The following is a 24,091-nucleotide window of genomic DNA, read 5'->3' on the forward strand; positions in this document are numbered from 1 at the left end:
AGAAGGGTCCATGTCCTAACGGAAGTCAGAAGCAGTCTTGAATAACCAGAACCCTTGTGCCAGATTGCCTAATGTCAGTTTGTTTTCTGGCACAGTTCCTTCGTCGTCTTTTTCCTCATCATCCGGCACTGGTTTGGAATCACTCGTTTTCATGGGGACATCTTCTGTTAATGCCTCTGGTGTGATCTTTCTTAGCTCTTGAGTTTCTCCAAGATGCGTATCTTGAAACCCTTCACCCTGTCCCACCCCACCCCACCCCTGCCCCCTTTTTTATAATAGCCACGATCTCTTTCATGACTTCCTTGATTGGCTCTGTTGTAAACCTGGAAGTCATGTACATCTAGACCCAGTTTTCTCCAGCAGGAATGTATTGTTTCGGGCTTGCTGGCTTCCACGGCTTTTTCTGTAACAATGGTATCTTCAGTGGTATGACCCTTCCAAACTTCCGTGGTTTTCTCTCTGTTGAGGTTCTCCTCCCGGGTACTGCCAGTCTTCTCCATAGTGCGCCCTGTGTAATGAGCTTTAAAGGTCCTTATGGTCCCTGATCTACAGGCTGAATTAGAAACATTATATTTGGGGACGAGTAGATTCCTTGGACACCCTCACTTTTGAACTCATGGTGTTCTGGGTGGCCAGGGGCATTTGTCCAATATCAAAAACTGTAAAAGGCAGTCCCTTACTGGAAAGGTACTCCTGACTTCAGGGACAAAGCATGGATGGAACAAATCCAGAAAAATGTTTCTCATTGTCCAGGCTTTCTTATTGTACAACCAAAAGCCTGACAGCTGGTGTTTATCTCTTCCCTTCAAAGGCTGAGGGGTTAGCAAACTTATTTTTTTTTTAAGATTTTATTTATTTATTTGACAGAGAGAGAGACAGTGAGAAAGGGAACACAAGAAGGGGGAGCGGGAGAGGGAGAAGCAGGCTTCCTGCCAAGCAGGGAGCCCGATGTGGGGCTCAATCCCAGGACCCCAAGATCACAACCTGGGCGGATGGCAGACGCTTAATGACTGAGCCACCCAGGTGCCACGGTTAGCAATTTTTTTTTAAGACTTTATTTATTTATTTGTCAGAGAGAGAGAGAGCAAACACAAGTAGGCAGAGAGGCAGGCAGAGAGAGAAGCAGGCTCCCTGCTGAGCAGGAGCCCAATGCAGGACTCAATCCCAGGACCCTGGGATCATGACCTAAACCAAAGCCAGCAGCTTAACTGACTGAGCCAGCCAAGCATCCTCCTGGTTAGCAACTTTATAAGTAAGGGCAGCCTGATCATAAACCCAGTTTTGCATTTGCACAAAACGGTAAAGCTAGCCTACCGTTTCCTGCCTTAAATCCTGGTGCTCACTTCTCTTCTTTACTGATAAATGTCTTTTGTGGCATTTTTTTTTCCCCATAAGGGTGCCTGAGAGGCATGGCACTTTTGATCTTGGGTGGTGAGTTTGAGCCCCAAACCGGGCGTGGAACTCACTTAAAAAAAAAAGAAGAAGAAGAAGAAGAAGGGGGCGCCTGGGTGGCTCAGTGGGTTAAGCCTCTGCCTTCGGCTCAGGTCATGATCTCAGGGTCCTGGAATCGAGCCCCACATTGGGCTCTCTGCTCAGCAGGGAACCTGCTTCCCTCTCTCTCTGCCTGCTTCTCTGCCTACCTATGATCTCTCTCTCTCTGTCAAATAAATAAATAAAATCTTTTTTTTTTTAAAGAAACTTAAAAAAAAAGAAAGGGAAAAAAATTTTCAGGTAGATATCTTTTCTCTTCAATGCTTTTTTTTTAAAAGATTTTATTTATTTATTTGACAGACAGAGATCACAAGTAGGCAGAGAGGCAGGCAGAGAGAGAGAGGAGGAAGCAGGCTCTCCGCGGAGCAGACAGCCCAATGCAGGGCTCAATCCCAGGACCCTGGGATCATGACCTGAGCCGAAGGCAGAGGCTTTAACCCACTGAGCCACCCAGGCGCCCCACTTCAATGCTTTTTTTTTAAATTGAATTATAGTTGACACACATGTTACATTAGTTTCAGTGTGCAACATAGTAATTCAACAACTCATACATTATGCTAAGATCACCAGAGTACAGCTACCATCTGTCCCCACACAATGCTATTGCATTATTGGTTATATTCCCTATGCGGTACCTTTCATCCCTGTGATGTACTCATTCTATAATCAGAAGCCTGTAGCTCCCACTCCCCTTCACCCATTTTGCCTATCCCCTCACACGCTTCCCCTCTGGCATTCATCAGTTTGTTCTCTGTATTTATGGATTTGCTTCTGATTTTTTTAATGTTTGTTTTGGTTTTTAGATTCTATATATCAGTGAAATTATATGGCATTGGTCTCTTTATCTGACTTATTTCACTTAACATAATACCCTCGAGATCCATCCTATGTTGTCAAAATGGCAAGATCTCATTCTTTTTTATGACCAAGTTATTTTCTATTATATTATAGTTATTTTCTGTTATATTCTACTTATGACCAAGTTATTTCTATTTCTATATAGAAATATATATATTTCTCTCTCTCTCTGTATATATATACATATATATGTATATATATATATGGCACAACTCCTTATCCACTCATCTATCTAGTAAACACTTAGCTTACTTCCATTATCTTGGCTATTGTATATAATGGTGCAATAAACAAGGGGATGCCTGTATCTTTTTGAGTTAGTGTTTTCATTTTCTTTGGGTAAATACTCAGTAGTGGAATTATCAGATCATATGGTAGCTCTATTTTTAACTTTTGAGGACCCTCCATGCTGTTTTCTACGGCGGCTGCACCAGTCTGCATTCCCACCAGCAGTGTACCAGGGCTCCTTCTCCATATCTCACCGACATTTGTTATTTCTCATCTTTTTGACACTAGGCATTCCCAGAGCTGTGAGGGGATATCTCATTGTGGTTTTAATGTACATTTCCTTGATGATTAGTGATACTGGGCATTTTTTCATGGTCCTCAGTGATTTTTCTTTCTTTTTTTTTAAGATTTTATTTGTTTATTTGACAGACAGAGATCACAAGTAGGCAGAGCAGCAGGCAGAGAGAGATAGAGGAGAAAGCAGGCTCCCCACTGAGCAGAGAGCCCGATGCGGGGCTCGATTCCAGGACCCTGAGATCATGACCTAAGCCGAAGGCAGAGGCTTTAACCCACTGAGCCCCCCAGGTGCCCCCTCAGTGATTTTCTTATTGGCATCTGGGATCTCGTCTATTGCCTCTTGGCCAACAGAAGCTGCTTCTCCTGTTATCTCGAACTTTTTTTTGGTTTTGAACTTTTTTAAGCCAAACCTCTCCTCTTTCTGAAATTATCAGACCATCCTTGGCTGGCATTAAATTCTCCAGCTTGAGATCTTTCACCTTGCTTTTGCTTTAAGTTGTCATATAATGACTTAACTTTCTCTCGAATCATATTAGAGTCCACAGGTATGCCTTTCTTTTAGCAATCCTACACCCACAGAAAGGCTGCATTTTCAGTATGAGAGGAAAAGGTATTTTGCCAAGAGTGCAAAGTTTTCGCAACCTGCTGGTTGTGTCTGCTGCATAGCTTCATGAATTTTCTGTTCTTTTTTTTTTTCTTTCTTTTTACAATGATCCTTACACCGGATTCATTTATCTTGAAAGCGTGGGCCACTGCAGGTACAGACCTCAATCCTCAATTTGTAGACATATCAGGGGATTCAACTTTTTCTTGTAACGTCACAACTTTTCTCTGCTTCTTGAGAGCACTTGTAGCATCACTAGTGGCATGTCATATAGATCTAAGGATGTGATTCAAGGTAAACCTGCTATACTAACACGAAAAATATGTGGGAAGAGTGAGATCAGTTTTTACAGTGATATGCGATTGCTGGAGAGACAAGCTCTTCATGGAGATAATTTGCATCACGTGACTTTTTAAGCAGATACAATGTTTGAAAATGTGATAGCAACAGGAGGTAGCCATGAAATTATGACAGTACTACAGTAATTTGATGCAGTTATGATTTAATACTTCATCTTTCCATTTGTTTACATTTTTCTCCAGGCAAATAGCACCATGTACAGTCTGTAAGTTCACATGTGCATACATTTTGATATGTTTTAACTTTTTATAATAGATTCATGTATATTTTAGGTAGTAAATAATAAAATAGTCTAGAATCTACATACATTTTATACATTCATGACATACTTAATTTTTTTGATATTTCTAGGCTATACCGTTTGTTATCTTTTTTCAAATTACCACAGATCTCGAAAACTCTTTCCATTATATTTATTGAAAATTTTCTGCATAAGTAGACCTGTGTGGTTCAAACCTGTGTTGTTCAAGAGTCAGCTGTATTTTGGATACTATTTCTACAGGTAAGGATGGATGCAGGAGAGTTTATTATTTACTTTAAGGGGCTTCATGAGCCTAATAAGGTGCTGACCAAGTTTGGGGGGTCTAGTCTGGAGATGATTAGTATGGAATCAAATTATGTCAAAGGGGAACTGGAGGTTAACCACATGCTACATAATTCCACTTAGAGACAGTGGAAGACACACAGCTGTGATTCAAAACCCTTGAGTGCAATGTGACATTGGAACCCTAGTCCAGCTGTAAGTCAGAAGGGGTAAATGGGGAAGATGAGCAACATCAGTCATTTATGGTTACCATACAGTTAGGCGAATTGCCCAAGAGCGTGACAAAATTAGAAGGAGGTGGGCAGGGTTGGGCTTGATTGAAGGGCATACAAAAGAAAGGGGAAGAGGAACACGTGATGACTTATTTTCTTTATTCTCTCTCTCTTTTTTTTTTTTAGATTTTATTTATTTATTTGACAGAGAGAGACCAAGCAGACAGAGAGGCAGGCAGAGAGAGAGAGGAGGAGGAAGCAGGCTCCCTGACAAGCAGAGAGCCCGATGCAGGACCTGATCCCAGGACCCCGAGATCATGACCTGAGCCGAAGGCAGAGGCTTAACCCACTGAGCACCCAGGTGCCCCATGACTTATTTTCATTTGTCTGAAAGAATGAAGGGAAGAATTGAGGGAAGAAGGGATATGTAAAAGGATGGGAATATTTCTGGAAAAGCTTCCAAGAGAAAATAAAGAAGACAGATCTCAGCTTGGGGCCAGTGTTCGGAGAACGGGACAGATGACTTTCATAACCATAAGCAATAAACAAGAGCAGGAGCAAGAAATAGTGGGAGAACATAACAGTTGAGAGAAAATGAGAGGACCATGACTCAATTTTGTCTTGAGCCTAGAAAAGGGGGGGAGGGGAGACAATAGAGAATTAATAAGGAAAAGGTGAGGAAGGGTTATGAGGTTCATTGTCGAACTCTCAAGTCTCTGAGAAAAGAGATGTTGAAGCAGACACCTGGAGACACCAGTAGAATATGAAATAAACCAGAACAGGAGGAGAAGGATAGTAACATTTTGACACTTGGGTAGGAGGTGGGACCATGCTACCTACATGACCTGAGATTGGAAAATTCTAGAGATGGGGCCTCTACAAGAAAACTCTAATATGATACAGAGAGGGCCACTTCCTGTTCACAGAGACCAGCGAGGGGGTTCTCCCCATCACAATGGATTATTTGGGGAAGGGAGGCCCATCAGGTAGACTCCAGTGTGTTCCGAAATATGGAACAACGAGAACTTCCCACAGCAGCCAGGAGGTAACCTCTGCTGAGGCTCAAGGTCTGGAATCCTCACCCTGTGCAGGGACACAGGAGGCAGGGGATGATATCCCAGAGGAAGGGCTGGGAAGAGACCAGGTAGGGGGACTCTTAGGGTGCCAGATATTTACCCGACCAGTAGGAAAGTCCAGTAAACTGCACAACCGTGTCGTAAGTGGGGGCCAATGTTTAAACACAAAACACAGGCCCCACTATTGTGAAGCTAATTAAGGATATTTTTCAAAATATTTTCACAAAAAATACGCATGATAGAGAAGCTGATTCTGAGCCCCCCCTGACGCAACTGGGTAAAGCACGGAGAAAAGCAAGGCAGTGAGCTAAGGAACCTCACCCGCCCCCAAGGGGGGGGGGGAACCCTTGGCCAAGGAGGAAGAGAGATGCCAGTTACCAATGGCCACACGCATGTCCCGTCCTGTCTGGAGGGGGTTGCTGGGTTTTGAGAGAGTGAGCAGGGCACAGCCCTCCTCTAACTTCCTCAGAATGACTGCTTCCCCCGACTAAATGCACGGAAGCTCTGAGGTTTAAGAGGATGGTTGGAGAAGGAAACGGTAGGGGGAAAGATCTGTTATGAAATGTGAAAAGCAACTATATTGACAATCGTCCCTTCCTTTTTCTCCTAAGCAGTTTATAATGTCTATACACTTCTTCTCTATAAAGTGACCCCAGAAGGGAATTTCACAGGAGTCTTTAGAAAAGGGATTCAGCTGAAAATCACCCCAAGTTGCTTTCTGAAGCCAAAGCCTCAGGTCATTATGTGACTAGCAGAGCCCGCATCTGCAGCCTAGAATGAGAAAGGGAACCGGGCCGCGAGGAGCTGACCCTGCAGACCCATCCAGGTGGGCTTGCGATGTGCTGGAGGCGGCCAGGGGTGAGGAGGGGGGAACGCAGAGAAGTCCGAGGACGGAGGAGCAGAATCCAACCAGCGAACAACAGAACACTAGCCAAATCTTGCACAGCTTGGGGACGGTAACGGCTTTGATCCTTCTGCTTCCAGTTTCTGGAAGCCATCTGGAAAGACCTAGAACGGTCAAGTGGAGGTGCCTCACGTTGGGACGCCATCTAATGGGTATGCCCCTTCCCCCTCCAGTCCTGCCGAGGTTCTAGGGGTCCAAGATGGGCGAGTCTGCAGCAGACGTGAGAGTGCGGTGTCAGCTGGTAGATACCGGCAAGCCAGGTGGGCGCCTGGACTCTGCGGCCGCTGCGGCGGTGAGGGCTGCAGGGGACGCTGCAGGCGGCAGGGCGGCAAGTGCGGGCGCCTGCGGGCAGCCCCCCACCGGGGACGGTGAGCGGCTCCGCGCTGCAGGGAGGGCTGCCCAGCGGCGGCCTTCCGCTGCCCGCGCCCCGGGCGAGGCCGCCCTTTCCCCAGTTAGCTGGCTAGGGGAGGGTAGTCTTGGGAAACTACATTTTGTTGTAATCGGTGGGTGCCACTCCCGGGCCCTGAACCGAATGTGCAAGCGAGACTGGAGGTTGTGAAATCCTGGAGGTTGTGAAGTCGGCAGATGCCGCGTCGCTGCGGATCTTGCGGTAAGAGTGCAAACGGGACCTCCGGGGCCCGGTACCACCCACAGCGACCGTGCGGTGCAGAGAAAGGCCAAGTAAAATGAAAGGCGAGGGAAGGCTATTTGGATCTCCTTTCAAGGAAGCACAGAATGGCGAGAAATGTTCTTCAAATGCTGCAAAATAAAAGCACTTAAGGAAAGGAGAAAGCCAAAGCAAAGTTCCCAACAGCAAGCAGCTCGCTGGCAGCCCAGCAGCTGAAACGCGCAGGTCAAGGAGAGAAAGGCAGAGAAATGACACAGCGGCGGGGAAAATGCAGGGAACCGTGTCAGAGCCAAATCTTAGGATGAGGAAACGGTCCAGAGGACTTTAGGGGAAATGTGAAAAGGAACAGAGCGGCTTACTCCAAGAAAGAAAAAAGTACCAAGAACCAAGTAGGGTGGGGGGGGGATGAAGAATCTGGAAAGCAGAAATGTGGGTGCTTATAAATGTGTGAGAAGCTGCCAGAACCAGGGGGAAAAAAATTATAGAAAGGAGAAAGCGGAAGATGTAAGCATGAAACATTGGTGGGTTTGGGATTGTTGGGGTTTTTGTTGTTGTTGTTGTTTTTTGCCCCCCCCCCCAGATTTTATTTATTTGAGAGAGAGTGAGACAGAGAGAAAGGGGGAGGGGCTGAGGGAGACGCAGACTCCCGCCAGGACCCTGGGATCCTGACCTGAACTGAAGGCTCAACTGACTGAGCCACCCAGGTGCCAGGAATGAAATGTTTTATTTGGCCCCTGGTAGCCCATAAACGGCCCCCAGAGAACCCCAAGGACAGCAAACGCTTGCCTCAGGTAATGGTGGCTACCAGCCTCATAGCCGTGGGCTTGGTGTGGGGACACGAGTGGCACTGGCCTGACTGCAGTGAGGGATGAGGGAGGACCAGAGAAAGGAGGGAAGCCTCTTCCGTCAGGATTCTGAGGACGGCGCCCAGGAAATGGGCGTTTCTGGATTAATTGCTGTTTCTCAGGCAGCTTTCGGAGAAGCAGGGATTAACTGAGATTTGAGTGCTATTTGTGGCTGAGCAGTGGGCTACCCACAGTGATAAATGTAAAAAACAAGGTAGGTCTGGTGGTGTCATTGATCCGAATCAATAATCAAAGAGAGGGGTATTATGACATTTGACAGTCTTGAGGGAAAAAAAATGTTTTCTGTTTATTTTGCAGCTGGTCTTACCTTTCTGTCCTCCCAGCATGGTTAAAGGTAGGACTGCTTTTTCCTTTCTCAATTTGAGCTGGTTTTGACTCCTAAGTATCCGTCAGGTTCTTCTCTTTCAGTCCCCTTTGGCCAAGAGCAGACAGTATCAGCCCCGTAGGACATTATTCTGCAAAATCCAGATCTTCGCCATAATCTGAGTTGATCTAAAGGCATTTCAGAGAATTTAGCCTATAGTCAGATAAAAAGAAGCTCCTCATTCCTTCTGTTACCAAATAAACTCGGTTCATCTGATAGAACAATTGCTATGCGTCAGCATTTGAACTCTGGAGGTCACACATTTGCCTCCTACAACACAGACAAATACTAGCAGAATAGATCCTTAATCAGAGCATGTCGGCCATTTCTAAACCAAGAGCCAATTTACTCAAAATTATGCCGGGAGAACTGGTTCCATTCCCAATCTACAGAGCTTGTAGAACCAGATACAGAGGTATTAGCTAAATTGCCTATTCTCCTGATTTCCACATTTGTTTCTCAGATCTTTTTAATAATGTTTAAGATTCTGAAGAGGTCTCGAGGAACACAGGTGCAACAATCCTCTAAGATGATCTATGTTCCACCTTGGGAGCCCTCTGTGGTATCTAGAGGGTTCTAGCCTCTACCACCGCCTGTCTGATTTTATGAACCTCTGGGATGAGGTTTTCCATCACCTTAGTGACAGTGTCTAGCTCTCTTGCTATTCTCTGAGTCAAAGTTCATGGGATTTTTCTCTTTCTTCAGGCCTTTTGTAAAGAATGGAATGATAAGGCATAGGAAAAGATAGCTCCAGATTCCCTTTGAGTGGCGAAAGATTTTGAATTCAGACCAAAATCCAGTTTTTCTTATTCTCAGAGTCACCTAAATCTAAGGGAATTTTATGGGTCAGGTGGGCCTTGGATGAGCCTGAAGGCAAGCATTAGTTTACCAAGATGGCAGATCTCTGTCCCATTTAAGGGTGACAGCCAATGGGCTTTTGTGCTGCAAATCTGATCCTATTTATAAGGGGCCATCAGAAATCTTTGACCAGAACACCATGAAGGAGTTGTCTGGTGGTATTATAATATTATTGCGCATTTACCAAGTATGGTTCAAGACCAAGCAATGAAGTTTTTAGTATAGACATCATAAAGGAGAAACCAAAATTACCTGGACCTGAACCTCTATACTATACTTAAAATCAAATCTAGAAGAGTAAGAAAGCCTCTAAATATATTCCCTCTACTCCCCAGTACTTTCTCAAGTTCTATTTCTGTCAAAGTTCAGTCATAAAAGCTCACTCCCATGACAGGCACCAAAGTGTTGTTAGGTGCAGAAAGGAACCTCTTTCTGGGTCTGATATGAGAGGGAGTGTTAGATTTCTAATTGTTCCACCTACTGTGGATTTTACCATCTAAAGTCTCTTGGTGTTTGAGTCCAGTTACTTAGTAAGCCAGCTGAATTGATATTAAGCCAAGGTAGTTGTACCAAAGGAAGTTGAATGGCACCAAAAGGGATATAAGTACAAATCCACTAGTTTGAGTAGATGTTCTAGCCCAATCACAACCCAACTGTAGTCAGATGTTGGACTCAAATCAAGGAGAGACTAAGGACATCAAGAACAACACAAAGGGTTGTATTATATTGGGTAATATTGGGATTTTTCTGTATCCTAATTTAAACACTTACTTTTTTTTTTTTTAATTGTGAGACAATTGAAAAAATTTAAACAGACTGGATGTTAAGAGATTGGGTTTGTTTTTTTTTTTTAATGTAGTAGTGATTTTTTTAGAGCGTCTTTATCTTTTAGAGGTTTATATTCAATATTCACTGCGGAAATGACAGGATGTCAGACATTGTACTCAAAGTAATCTATTCTACCTGCTACTATAATGGTGAATGCATGCTACAGTGCATTTGTCAAGACCTATAGAGCTTTTTAGCACGAAGAATGAAACTTAATATGTGCGTATTTTTTAACCCATCATTTAGGAGGTTGGCAGAATCACAGGTTGGAATGCAGAATATGAGCAATGCATTTGACTACTTTAGTAATGTATGTTTATAAAGGTACCCGTTACTGGAGGGATAGGGGAAAACATGTTGACCTAATTAATTTTGGAAATGACTAGAGTCTGTAAAGCTAAAGGTGAAGTAACTGCACATAAGCACTGTGCTCTGACTGATGTGATTGTTTCTCACAGTGATACAAGTTAATTCTGCAACCTCTATACATGCATACTGGAATTTAATGCTTAAGTAAATGATGTTGGGTAGTAAGAGCCAGAATGCCCTCTATTTGAGTAGGAGGTTACAGACATATTATGATTAGATTGGGAGACATAGGATGAACTTGTGTTTTTTAATATAGTTACAGAAGGTAACATAGACATATTTAAATATGCATATATAGTATACATACATGGTTTAATATTCACACATTTTTTCTTGCTCTGTCAGCTGAGGGGATCTAGAATCGATATTCTGGTAGCCATGAGTACACATAGCACCCAGATTTTGGTTTCTAATATCATTCTCCAGTAAAAGAAACCAGGTTTCTTTAGCCAAATGGCTGATTCTAGGACTGGAGCCAAAAATATATACAATGAGCCTGGAGCATCTTGTAGTTCCAGAATGTGGGGGTGTACTCTAGACAGAAAGAAAAGGAAGGAAGGAGGGAGGGAGAGGAAAGGAAGAAAACACACCTGCACACACAACAGAGGGACACCGGAGCCAACTAAAAGATCCCCAATGGCCAAAACTAGAATAATTTGAGCCAAAAAATAAAGTGCTGTTGAATAACAACTCAAAGTATCAAATAAATATCTAGGAGTCTCTGCCGATATAAATAAAAGATTGAATAAATAAGAAAAGCAGGGAGGGTGGGTGGATAAAATGCCAGTACAGAAGACTTCCAAATCATTCATGGAGATGCTAGGCCCTCAAGGAGACAGAGCATAGTTCCTCTTCCTAAAATGTGACCTGCGCATCCTGACTTCCTTCCACTACACAGAATACAGTGGGAGAGAGTGGCAGTGGGGAAAGTAGCTTTACAATAGAAACACCTGACAGACGTGACCTCAGCAAGGCTATCAAGGCCAACTTTCACTGTAGGAAGTCATGTTGATGTCCCCTTGATATGATGTGATTAGAATAGTACTTTACTCCTGTGGTCTTCCTCTCAAAAACTGTAACCCTAAGCTAATTACAAGGAAAACATCAGGCAAATCTCAATGGGGAGACCTTCTGACCAGTAGTTCTCAAAACTGGCAAGGGCACCCAAAACAAGGAAAGCTTTTGAAACTAAGACAGCCAAGAAGAGCCCAAGGAGATATGGAGACTAAACTCGTGGCACCTGGGCAGGCTCCCAGAACAATGAAAAGACGTTGGTAAAAACCCAGGCAATCCGAATCAACTATGGACTTCGGTTAGTAGTGTAATAAAAAGTGTTTCTCAAAAGTGTTTCTACCCTTCTCCTACAAAGAAAGGGGAGGGACCTGAAGGCTTGAGAAAGGGTCCACAGTGGAGTTTGGGGACTTTGGGGGTTGAAGGGTGTGTGTGTTTTGCCTAAGGGCTGGTAATGTAGCATTCATCTGACTTTTCCTTTAGGTCACTTGTTAGATGTGTAACTTTAAGTAAATTACCTAATCTTCCCTTCTGTGCATGATGCGCATCTATCAGTCCTTTGAGCGATGAATATGTCCTGAGCACCTACTGTGTACCAGGCACTATGCTAAGGCCCAGGGTGTACCCCCCACCCAAACTTATGAGCTACAACAGTTAACTAATTACTGATAATAATCGGAATAATAATAAATAATAAATGGAAGCAAAATAATCAAAATTAGGACACACAAGGATACAAGGGAAGATAGGTGCTGGAAAGATGGCCCAGGGAGAAGTGCTGCTCCAGAGAGATCCGGAGGACAGGAGGGAAGGAAAGCCCTCCCGGGAAGAGGGAAGGCACGGGAAGGGGCAGGAAGGGCATGCTGAGTCAGATGGCTTGGCCACTGCCTCCTCTTTCCGAACATCACCGTGCCCATTCCTCCAAGGTGCTGAATCCGGGAAGGAATTGAAAAGGGACGGGTGTCTCAGAGGTCATCAGCCACCCCAATGTCCTCTCCCTTCCATTCCTGGGAAAGGAACTGAAGTTGCAAAACAGGCTCTGCAGAACCAGCAGAACCAGCCTCAGGGGAGCAGGTCCCAGCAGAAGCCCTCTGAGCTCCCTGCCCTCCAGGAGCTCCAGTGCACCTGTGGCTCCCACTGCCCCTTCTGGTTCCCTCCGCTGGCGTCTTCCATCCGCCAGACTGCTTACTGGGACCTCCTCTGCGCCTCCGGAGTTTGTTTTATGAGTGACCAAGGTGCTTCTTTCTTTTAGTAGCTCCATCCCCTTTGCTGGCTCCGCCTGCTAGGGAAAATGGGCTTGGTCAGGTAACCACTCCCCAGGCTCATCTTGCCCATTAGGCATGCACCTGACACTGCCTTACAGACCTATGGCCTGGCTATCTGGGGCGGAAGTAGGAGGGTGAAATATACAGCAAGACCACTGGCCCAGGGCTCCTTTACAGGGGCACACACTTCTCGGGGGCTTTACCACCCAGAGTAACTCCCCCTAGGAAACTTCCGGAACACTCCCCCTCATATCCCACAGTTGGGGTAGATGCTCCTCCTGTCAGAGTGCTGACAGGTCTCTGTCGCACTTGCTGCTTCACTCACTGGTGTCCCTCCCTGGATGGTAAGCCCTCCTGTGTGAATTTGCTGGGGCAGCCGTAACAAAGCCCTAAGGAGCATGGAAAGGGAGTGAACGTCACCAGTGTGAAAGCATGCAGAGACCAGCACCATCGGTGTAAGTTGTTTATATTGTTGAGCTCTGGGAAATGAAATTAAAGGTCAAGCCCAATTCTGGAAGTCCCAACTGCCCAGCTGAGGCATTTGGAAATTACCCTGCAAGTGACACAGCTGCCCTAGAGGTCATACGCAGAGAAAGAGCTTGAGCGAACCAGAATTTGAATGTTAGTGAAAAATCTGGCATTGGAGAACTTCTGCCTAAGATACGCAGTTTTTATTAAGAATTTGAGAAAATTGTGAAGGAGGGAGCAGGGATACCTCTTTCTGGTCCCAAAGTTTGATTTTTCTCACGATATGACATTAGGTAATAGGATCATTGATCATTGACCGCCTCCTTTTACAACATGACCCGGTCATTTTCTGGAAGGGGAGAGTGACTCTCCTTTAAAAAGCTTAGCTTTTAAAGAGTTGGGGTCATTCCACTGGCCTTCTGGGAGACCCAGCATGTGGCTCTCTTCTTTCATTGTTTGGATTTCACACGGTTACATTGCCCTGCTCACACGACCACTGATCTGGGTTTGTCAAAGATTCTCTTGTGGTCATTGATGAAAACCCCTAGACCTAAATAAGCAGAAAGCTTTCTAAACCCAAGTAACTAGAGAGGAATGGGTCACTGGCCTCAGTCATGCCTGGAACCAGGAACTCCAGTCCTTCAAATCTCTCTTATGTTGTCTTCATTTTTTCTGGCTGGCTGGTTCCGCAAGACTCACGTCCTGAATGACTACATCCTTAATTACTTCCAAAGAGGAAAGAGCACCCTCCTTACCAGAACCAACTAGAAAGTTATAGGGAAATACTGATCAGTTCATTTATCCACACTTGCCCCAAGAAATGCTTCTGATTGTCCTCGGAAGGAGAAAATCCCTCCCCAAAAAACGGGTTGCTAATCTAGGCTAATAAAATATCAAATGTGTTTTGGGGACTCAACGGAATCCTTTTTCTCTTCAAGCATTTTGAGGCTGGCTGTTCCTGGTGACTGCATAGCCTGAATTATCCGGATGGTTCCAGTGTCATTTAATAGAACTTTTCCTGAGTAAAGATGATTTTTAAGTGTATCCCTAAGGATGATTTTTTAGTACACTTTTGTATGACTTCATATGAATGACTGAACAAGTCTGAAAGTAATTTGTCAAATCTTCTGTCCTCAGTTTAGAAGACCCGATGTATTATTGCTCTACTGTAGGGCATACTGGAGAAATTAGCAGACATCTGTGGATCTTCCTTCTCTGTCATTTGAGTTTTCATCTGTCTGTTGACCCACTTGAATGGGATCCTTGCGACCTTGGATTTTGCTCGTTTATCATCCAGATCTGGGGTGTTGTGGACCTATCAACAATTGGTGAAGAAATAATGTTATACATGTTAGACTCTTTTGGAGGTGTGGTGCCTCCCTTGTTGGCTGCCTGGGATAAACATCATTCCAAGTTCCTTTGAGTGAGACTCCCTTGAGATTGTCAGGGTAGGAATTTGGGGTTTGCAATGTCTATGTCATGACTCCCCCCTCTTTTGGCTTCAGACTATACATAAGGCTCTTGATCTCATGGCACTCTCTGAAGGTCAGGGGCAAGGCAGACAGCTGGAAGGATGGCTATCAGGGCAGGAAGATGGCTGTGGGGAAGGAAGGGCACACAGGACGGGATCCACACCTGGGATTGGAGGTGTGGAAACGAGAGAGGTGAATCTGAGAACAATAGAGGTGACGCTGTGAGAGAAGAATCCACAGAACCTTCCGAGTACGTGGGGTATATAGGAAGAAGAGGAGCAGGCAGTTGAAGACGGCTCAGCAAGGTGACTCTAGTCTGTGACAGCGGCACAGGAAGTACTCAACCATCAACAGAAATGGGGAATTCAGAGCGAGCGTGCAGAGCTGGATGGGTTCAGACCCACTGAGCCTGGAAGAGCTAGAAACCTGCCTTTCAGGTCTATGGAAACCCAGGACCACTTCTCGTGAATGTTCAGGAAAGGAAGTGCAGAGCATTAGAAACCACAGTCCCAGGTCAAAGATTACCGCAGTCAGGGGTCAGAGGACACCAGAAGAGTCACATGACTCAGCAACGCCCAGCCCTCTCCGGTTATCCTCATACACTTGGGTGTGGTCCTTGCCGTGTTGAGACCAGTCAGCTGGAACATATCCTTTCCTTTCTCTTTTCTTTCTTTCTTTCTTTGTTTTTAACTTCTTATTATAGAGAACTTTAAAAATAAGCCAAGGTAGAAAGAACATTAACGGACACCCACATTCCCAGTTCCCAATTCCCATGCAGCCTTGACAATGATCACATCGGTGGTCCACCTTGGTTCCTCCCACGTGCTCCCGCTTCTCCCTGCATCGTGATTATGAAGCAAATTCCAGACATCACACCTTTCCTTATAAATATTTCAGTATGGATTTCAAAAGATAAGGACTCTTTAAAAAAAATAAATAAACACAAAACCATTACTCTGCCTTAAAACTTGGTATATTATTCATGTCAAGTCAGGTTCACATTTCCATTAAAAAAAAAAACTAGTTTATTTGAATTAGAATTCAAATTAGACCACAGATTGGGATTGGTTGATAAGCTTTTACGTCTTTTTCACTCTGTGGATTCTCTCTCTCTCTCTCTCCCACCCTAGGGCCTCGCTCTTCTTTGAAGTGCCCACCACCCATTATCCTCACTCCTGTGCACCACTATTCCTGTGGCCTGTGGAGATATCCGGAGTCACCTTTGTTCTGGACCTTCAGTGAAGGACACGCCCATCCTGTGCACAGGCCTGAGTAAGCAGCGGGTTGCACCACCACGAGAACACACCTAGTCTCAGGTTGGTGGATGAAGCCGACTCGGTCACCTGTGTCCCAGTAATGCCCATTTGGCTGCTTAGCTCTGCCTTGCTGCAGAGCCAGGAGCAATAAGTCCTTGATTGCCTTGGAAAGTTCTAGAAAGAGGCCGGGCTCATCACAAAGGTCTGTCTTCAGAAGGAAATGCTGGGCAGGCCTTCTGAGCCTTAAGAGGAAACCTGAGAGCTGAGACGCACCATCAGCTCAGCTCCACATCTCCAACTACCGAGACACCCCCAAATCGCAGCATCAGTCTCAGCTTTGCTTCGGCACCTGGGGCCTCTGGCACAGGGTTAACTCGGTACCAGCTGATACCCAGTGCCACTCAAAATGTCCTATAAAATGTAGGTGAGTATAAAGGATGCGGCGTCTTCAACAGTGAAGATGAAGATGTGTAGGGAATGGGACAAAGGATGGGTTGGTTCTGATGGCGGCTGAGCAGGCTCCAGCAGCGGGAGCAGCCCTGGGCAGGTCCAGGTGGGGCTGCAAAGTGGGGCGGCCCGACGTGCAGGCCCCGGGTCTTAGCAAATGGCCAGGAAGGGGAAGGCAGGAGAATCCAGGAGAGGAAACTATCATCTTATGCAGCACTGGGATGGGCCTTGTGCTGCCGCAGAGATACATGCAGAGACTAACCTCGGGGGAAGAGGGGTTAAAAATTGTTGAGGAGGAAACGGGCATCTTTTGTTCCTCCTTTCCCTTGAAGTTAAAGCTAGTGTGTATAGAATGAAAGAAGACTTGAAAGCACTGGATGTGAGGAGCAAGGAAACGCCAGCGCCTGGCACTGAATTCTCCGCCAGCATAGCTCATTTCTCAGCAAAAGCCCCATAAAAGGGTCTCCGCCTCAAACAAGGCTCAGGCATACAGCTGGGCCGGCCCCGAGGGCACCACTGGTTCCAAGGCGCCCTGGAGCATTGCTGGAGGGGAGCCCGATGCCGGGAATGGCTTCCACTCACTGCCCAGGAGATTCCCACCGGCCACTCGGGCCACCAGCTCTGAAAGGAGGAGGGACTCTCTACCACCATCCAAAGTCATGTCTGCAGGAATTCTGCTAGGAGCTACTCAGAGCCAAATGGAGCTAGGCTAGCTATTCCCAGCCCAGGAGCCATTCTCCCTGTGTCCTCTGAACAGGATGCAGGACCCCTGAAACCCTCACGGAGAAGCTGCAGAGGCCACTGAGTCAGCCCTGGGGAACAACCAACATCTGCAAATGCTCTGCAGGCCCAGAGTCCCCAGGACAGCCCACGGGGGCACGCAAGGCAGTGATGCTGACTGTGTAAGGGGGCACCGTGCTGCTGAAGTCTGCCTTAGGCTGTCACATAACCTTCCAGTACTAACAGAAGCAAAGCAAGTTGATTTTCCTGGGCATAGAAATTCTGCTGCTAAGTGATCTGGATTATCACCAGTCTTATTTCCCTGTAATCGATTTTTTTTTTCTGATTGTTGCTTTTTCAAAATTATTTTCTTCCTCTGACTTAGACAAGTAACAGGAAAAGTGATTAGAGTGGGGGGAAAACCATGGGCTATGTGCTTCCAAATCACAAAGCTGAGAAAAGAAGATGTGTGCGAGAGGCTTTTTCTGTTTTTCATTGTGGGGGAATAATATGGCAAAGTGCTATATAGAAGCAAATTATGACACCAAAAATTCTCTGCCCAGCTTCTGACTGTTGATATATTTTAATCTTTATGTGTGACATTAACAGTTTTAGTGTATATTAATTACCTGCCATCTGGCCCATTCATTTTATTTTTATTTATTTATTTTTTAAAAGATTTTATTTATTTGACAGACAGAGATCACAAGTAGGCAGAGAGGCAGGCAGAGAAAGAGGAAGGGAAGCAGGCTCCCTGCTAAGCAGAGAGCCTGATGTGGGGCTCGATCCCAGGACCCTGGGATCATGACCTGAGCCAAAGCAGAGGCTTTAACCCACTGGGCCACCCAGGTGCCCCTGACCCATTTATTTTAAATATAGCTTTTGAATGAGTGGATTTTTATGTGCTTTGTGTATGAGTGTGTGTGTACATATATCTTCATTTTTCCATAATCTAAAGTAGGGAGAAACTCAACATTTATTTTTAGAAGCTCATTCTCTGAGGTTGAAAGAGATAAAAACGTATTTCTTCTCTTAAAGTTATTTGTTTGATAACCTGAAATCATTAAAGCATCCAAGATGTAAAAGTCCCAGATTCAAAACTTAATGTCAGTAAGAGTCTAACAGATAAAATTGAGTGACCCAGTTTTCTCAGAAAGGAAAATAGGTTGTATATGGACAGATTAAAGGAGCAAACACACGTGTGGCACTTACTAAGTAGCCAGTACTATACTGGCACTCACAGGTATTGACTCATTTAATCTTCATGACAGTTCTGGGAAGTAGGCATTACCGTGGCCCTCATTTTATGGATGAAAAATTAGAGACACCGAGAGGTTAAATAAGTTGCTAAGGGTCAAACACTAGTAAGTGAAGGAGCTAGCATATACAACTAAGCTGTCTGGTCCCAGAGCCACATTCTTGCTCTATTTGCAGTGTTACCAAAAAAAGAAGAAGAAGAAGAAGACGACGATGACGATGACGATGAGGAAGGAGAAGAAGAAGAGAGGAAGGGGAGGAAGAGGAAGGGGCGGAGGAGGAAGGAGAAGAGGAGGAAGAGATCCTCTTCTCGTTAGGAGACATAGGACCCTCAAGACACACGTCTTGAGTTGAGTCCTTGTGTGGGGATGAGGTTCAAGAGTTAAGGCGCTCCTCGTGACAAGAATACAAGAATAATGTTCTTGTTCAGAGAGGTTAAGTCTGCCTCAGATTGTGTGGCTGCTGTGTGGCTAGACAGGTTTCAAAAAGTCACTGTGTCACATCAAGAACACATTAAACTGCTCTGAGGTATGTATAAATAAGGTTCTTGGGAAAAAATTAGAATTTAATAATTCAAAGGATTTTTAAAATCACCAACTATGTGAAAGATCATCTTTCAAGCAAACCATAATACAAATAAATATAAGGTGGTAGCATTAGTCTTATGGAAATAACACAGTTCTTACCCTCAGTGTTTTAGAATCTAATAGATCGTTGAGATTATGCACATAAACGTTTACAAGTTGGATTAATATTGTTGAAATGTCCCATGGCTCCATAACTGACTTATTGCTGTTTCTTACTCTCTGTAGCTCCTATCTAGAGTATAAGTTTCACAAAAATAGCCACCTTGATTACCTTGCTTCCTGCGATAGTACAGTGCCTTGTACCTAGGAGGTGTCCAATAAATGAACACTGAACGAATGAGTGAGTGAATGAGTGTATTACCAGCCGTGTTGAGGCCATGGGCTTGGGGAAGTGATTTGAGGATGAGACTGCCATTCAAAGGATGGGCCTGAAGCAGCATGCAGATGGAGAAGGACAACCGAAGAAAGTGGAGGACCATAAAAGCCAAGACTAGGAGTCCAGCGTGGAAAGTGGTGAGAATCACTGGGAAGCACCACAGACAGATTTAGAAGAATGAGAATTGGGAAGACGCTGTTGCATTCGGTCTTGGGGCTGAAAAGAAGGATGACTGCAGGAGAGACACTGCAGTGGGACCCCATTTTCACGGAGCTTAAGGAGTAATTGGGACGCTAGACAGGAAGTTTGGCAGTGAATGGAAGGAAAGAGAGAATGACAGCATTGGATATTTTCTTGCAAATGCAAGGACGTTGTTAATAAAGAAGAGTCCTGTTGTCACTTTGTTACTGTCTCAAGTGGAGGCTTGCTCTCCCTTGTCCTTTGTCCTAAGAGAACAAAAGGGGCCTTGAATTTCACAAGTGCCCCCAGTGATGCTTCTGAGAGCTTGGGCTTTGGAATTGGAATGCCCTGGTTCAAATCCCAGTTCTTACGATTTCTAGCTGTGAGACCGAAGGGAGATGACTTAATTCCCTAAGATTTCTCATCAGTAAAGTGGGAGTTCGGTCACTGAATATTGGTCACTGAGTATTATAAGTTCCTACCACGTGCCAGACACCATTCTGGTGGGGAGGTTAGCATACCGTGGCAAATAGGTCTCTGTACAATTCCACAGGAAGCCAACTAATATTTTAAAATTTTATCTTGGTTTCATTTCGAAGAAGATGGAGTTCGATGTGCTTTCTCCTCTTGCTCCCACGAAGTACAGCTAAAAACCTTGACTATCATATATAAGACATGAGAAGACCCTAAAAGGTGGAGAAAAGGCAAAGACTGGGAGTGTGGGATCCAAAGTACAACCTGGTGATGAGTTGTCTGGGTTTTCTCTTAGTTTCACATATACCAGACTTATAACTGAAGAACCCAGCAGCCTACAAAGGCCAGCGGGAGCAAAGATTAAAAAATCCCCAATAAAAACCTGTTCTCTCAAAGTCCAGGAAAAGGGCATTTTAACAGGACTAAAAACTTTTAGACAGTAATCACTTACTCCAGTGAAAAATCACAGGAGAGAGGGCCTGGGTGTCTCAGTCAGTAAAGCGTCTGACTCTTGATTTCAGATCAAGCCATGATCTCAGGGTTGTGAGATCAAGCCCTGCATTGGGCTCCACACTGGACATAGAGCCTGCTTAAGATTTTCTCTCTCCCTTTTCTTCTGCCTCCCCAAAAAACACAGGAGAAATGGTGATTGGACTCCCACCCACAGCAGTAAAGAAGGGAGCAGGAGCCCAGAATTCCTGCTTCACCAGGCTTTATCAAAGGACTCCAACTGCACATCACCCCTGCCGCCCCCACACATGTGCACATACATGCGCGCACGCGTGCACGCACACACACACACTCCAACTGCACATCACCCCTGCCACCCCCACACATGTGCACATACATGCGCGCACGCGTGCGCGCACACACACACACACACTCCCACACAAACATATGCTGGGGAGCTATCAGAGCAGACCATGGAGAGCAGGCACTTTATCCCCACGTGACAGTAACAAGGCCCCTGCCACCACAGTGTCAGTGGAGACCACATGGGGAATCTGAATTCTACCCACAGACAGCAGTAATAAAGTGCTCCTCCCCCTCCCTGCTAGAGTGGTGTCAAAGGAGGCCTAGTAGAGAGTCAGGACTTTCACCACTGTCCAGGGGTAATGAAGCCCCCTTCCTGTGGTATCAACAGTTAACAAGGCACTTCTGGCCCTCCCAGCAAGGACGGTGTGTATTAGTAGGATCAGCACTCCCATCCCTACCCAGCAGTAAGCAGGAGTCCTTTCCTTCTCCAGTGTGAACAGAGGTCAAATGGTGAATGTGGCCTCCAACCCCTCTCAGTGGCCACCCCTCCCTGAACCTGGCAGTAACAAGGCAGTGCTCCTCCCTTCCTCTGTCAGATTGGCATCAGAACAGCCAGTTAAAACAGGAAGTTTAAGTAAGATCAGAGCCTCATAACATAATGTCCAAAATGTCCAGTTTTCAACTGAAAACCACTTGCATGCCAAATATTAGAAAAATATCAGGAGACAAAAGATCATCAATAGAGTCCATCACTAAAATGACAGAGATGTTAGGATTATCTGAAAAAGGTTCTAAAGGAGCCATCTGAAGATGCTTCACAAAGCAATTACAAACATGCTTGAAACATGAAAAAATGGAAAGTTCGATTAAGGAAATAGAGTCCCAGTACAGAAATAGAAGGTAAAAAGAACCAAATGGAAACTTCAGGACTTAAAAACACAATAACAAAAGTTAACTCAGTGGATGCGGTGATACAGGGGCCAGAGAAAAAGGAGATCTGTGAGCTGGAATATACAGCAGTAGAAATTGCCCAATCTGAATAATAAAGAGAAAATAGAAAAAAGAAAGAAAGAAAACCAATAAAAGCTCAGGGACCTGTGGGCCCATACCAAAAAAATCTAACATTTCTATCATCCAAATCCCAGTACAAGAGGAGAAACAGAGAAAAGCTGAAAAAATACCTGTGGAAATAACGGCTGAAAAACTTTCCAAATTTGAGAAAAGACATAAACCTACAGATTCAAGATGTGAGTGAATCACAAACAGGATAAACCAAAGAAATCCATACCAACTCAACAGAGTTATACAAAAACAACCTGAATGATAGCAAATTTCCTGACAGAAACTATGAAGGCCAGAAGAAAATGGGGCATTTTGCAAGTGATGAAATGAAAAAACTGACAACCCAGAATTCAATGTCCAGTGAAAATACTCTTCAAAAGTCAAAGGAAAATCAAGATATTATCAGCTGAAGAAAAACTAAATGAATTTGTCGCCAGCAGACTTCTTAAGAGAATGGCTAAAGAAATGCATAAGGAAAGAATCCTAGAATACTGGGAAGAAAGATAGAATAATAGAAAGAGTAAAAGTTAAAAGTAAACCTATTTCCTTCTCCTCTTAAGCTCCTGAATTATGTTTGATGGTTGAAGTGAAAATTATAACACTGACTGTTGTGCCTCTAAATATATGTAGATGGAGGGGGCACCTGAGTGGCTCAGTCAGTTAACCAGCTGACTCTTGATCTCAGCTCACTCAGGTCTTGATCTCAGGATCATGAGTTCAAGCTCCACATTGGGTTCCACACTGGGCATGGAGCCTACTTTAAAAAATGTATGTATGTAGAGAAAATATTTAAAATAATTTATAAGTAGGGGAAGACAAAAGGATGTAAAGGGATTTAAGTTTTCTATACTTGAACTGATAAAATATTAACACCATTAGACTATAATCAATTATGCATATAAAGTAATAGCTAGAGCAACCATTAAAAAAGCTACAAAGAGATACACCCCAAACATTATAGTCCTAGGAGAATGTACAGAATAATATTAAAATAAAAATTAAAGTTAAAAAAACCCTCTATAAATAAATAAAAATAGAATTCCAAAAATTGTTCAATTAATCCACAAAAAAAAAATAAACAAGAAAAATAAACAGGAGAATAAGAAATAGAACAAATAGAGAACAAAAAATAATATGACAGATTTAAGTCCTAATATCAATAATTATATTAAATATAAATGATCTAATCAAAACCACAAGATACCACCTTATATTTGTCAGAATGGACTAGGATCAAGCATTGGTAAGGATGTGGAGAAAAGGGAACCTTCAAGCACTGGTGGTGGGAATGTAAATTCGGGCAGCCCCTGTGGTAAACAATATGGGGGTTCCTCAAAAAATTAAAAATATGATACCATATGATCTAATACTTCTCCTACTAGGTTTTTACCTGAGGAAAACAAAACATTAATTCAGAAAGATATATGCACCCCGATGTTTACTGCAGCATTATATACAATAGCCAAGATATGGAAGCAACCCAAATATTTATCAATAGATGAATGGATAAGAAGATGTGGTATATACATTCGATGGAATATTACTCAACCATAAAAAAGAATGAGATCTTCCCAGTATGCAACAACATGAATGGATCCAGGAGGTATTATGCTAAGTAAAATAAGTCAGAGGAAGACAAATACTATATAATTTTACTTCCATGTGGAATCTAAAAAAAACAAAACAAAACAAAATAAAAACAGAAACAGAATCATAAATACAGGGAACAAACTAGTGGTTTCCAGAGGAGGAGTTGGAGCCAGGTTGGGGAAATAGGTGAAGGGGATTAAGAGTTACAAACTTCAAGTACAGCACAGGGAATAGTGTCAGTAATATCATAATAACATTGTATGGTGACAGATCGTAACTACACTTATCATGGTGAGCATAGCATAATATAAAGAATTGTCAAGTCATGATGTTGTAACCTGAAACTTAAAGAACACTGTATGTCAACTATCCTTCAGTAAATAAACAAAAATAATTAAAAAATGTAAATGATCTAAATCCATCAGTTGAAAGACAGAGATTAGCAGAAGGGATTAGAAAACAGGAACCCCCCCCCAAAAAAAGAAAAGAAAAGAAAACAGGACCCAACTGAATGCTGTCTATAAGAAACTCACTTATTCTTTTTTTTCCATATTGAATTGATATTGATTTCAGAACATGCCATGTCAAAATAAAACCAAAGAGTCAACACTCACTTTTAACAATGATATTGTATTCTACAAAAGCACTTTACAACTCCATCCCATCTCTGAGTATAATGTGCT

At 44.0% G+C, this 24,091-nt stretch overlaps 1 long non-coding RNA gene across 4 annotated transcripts; it reads left to right on the forward strand.

Moving 5' to 3' along the window:
• The first annotated feature begins 7,198 nt into the window (after positions 1-7,198).
• LOC309860588 lies at positions 7,199-19,307 on the forward strand. Of its 4 annotated transcripts, none has more exons than XR_014309461.1 (3): positions 7,199-7,706; positions 8,366-8,402; positions 18,561-19,307. It is a non-coding gene; the product is annotated as an uncharacterized lncRNA (long non-coding RNA). The 4 variants fall into 4 exon arrangements; XR_014309462.1 differs by lacking the exon at positions 7,199-7,706 and adding an exon at positions 7,726-7,993; XR_014309463.1 differs by lacking the exons at positions 7,199-7,706; positions 18,561-19,307 and adding exons at positions 7,726-7,993; positions 15,854-17,791.
• Positions 19,308-24,091: the final 4,784 nt, after the last annotated feature.

Source organism: Mustela nivalis (assembly GCF_964662115.1).
Source record: "Mustela nivalis genome assembly, chromosome: 2".
NCBI classification, from domain to species: domain Eukaryota; kingdom Metazoa; phylum Chordata; class Mammalia; order Carnivora; family Mustelidae; genus Mustela; species Mustela nivalis.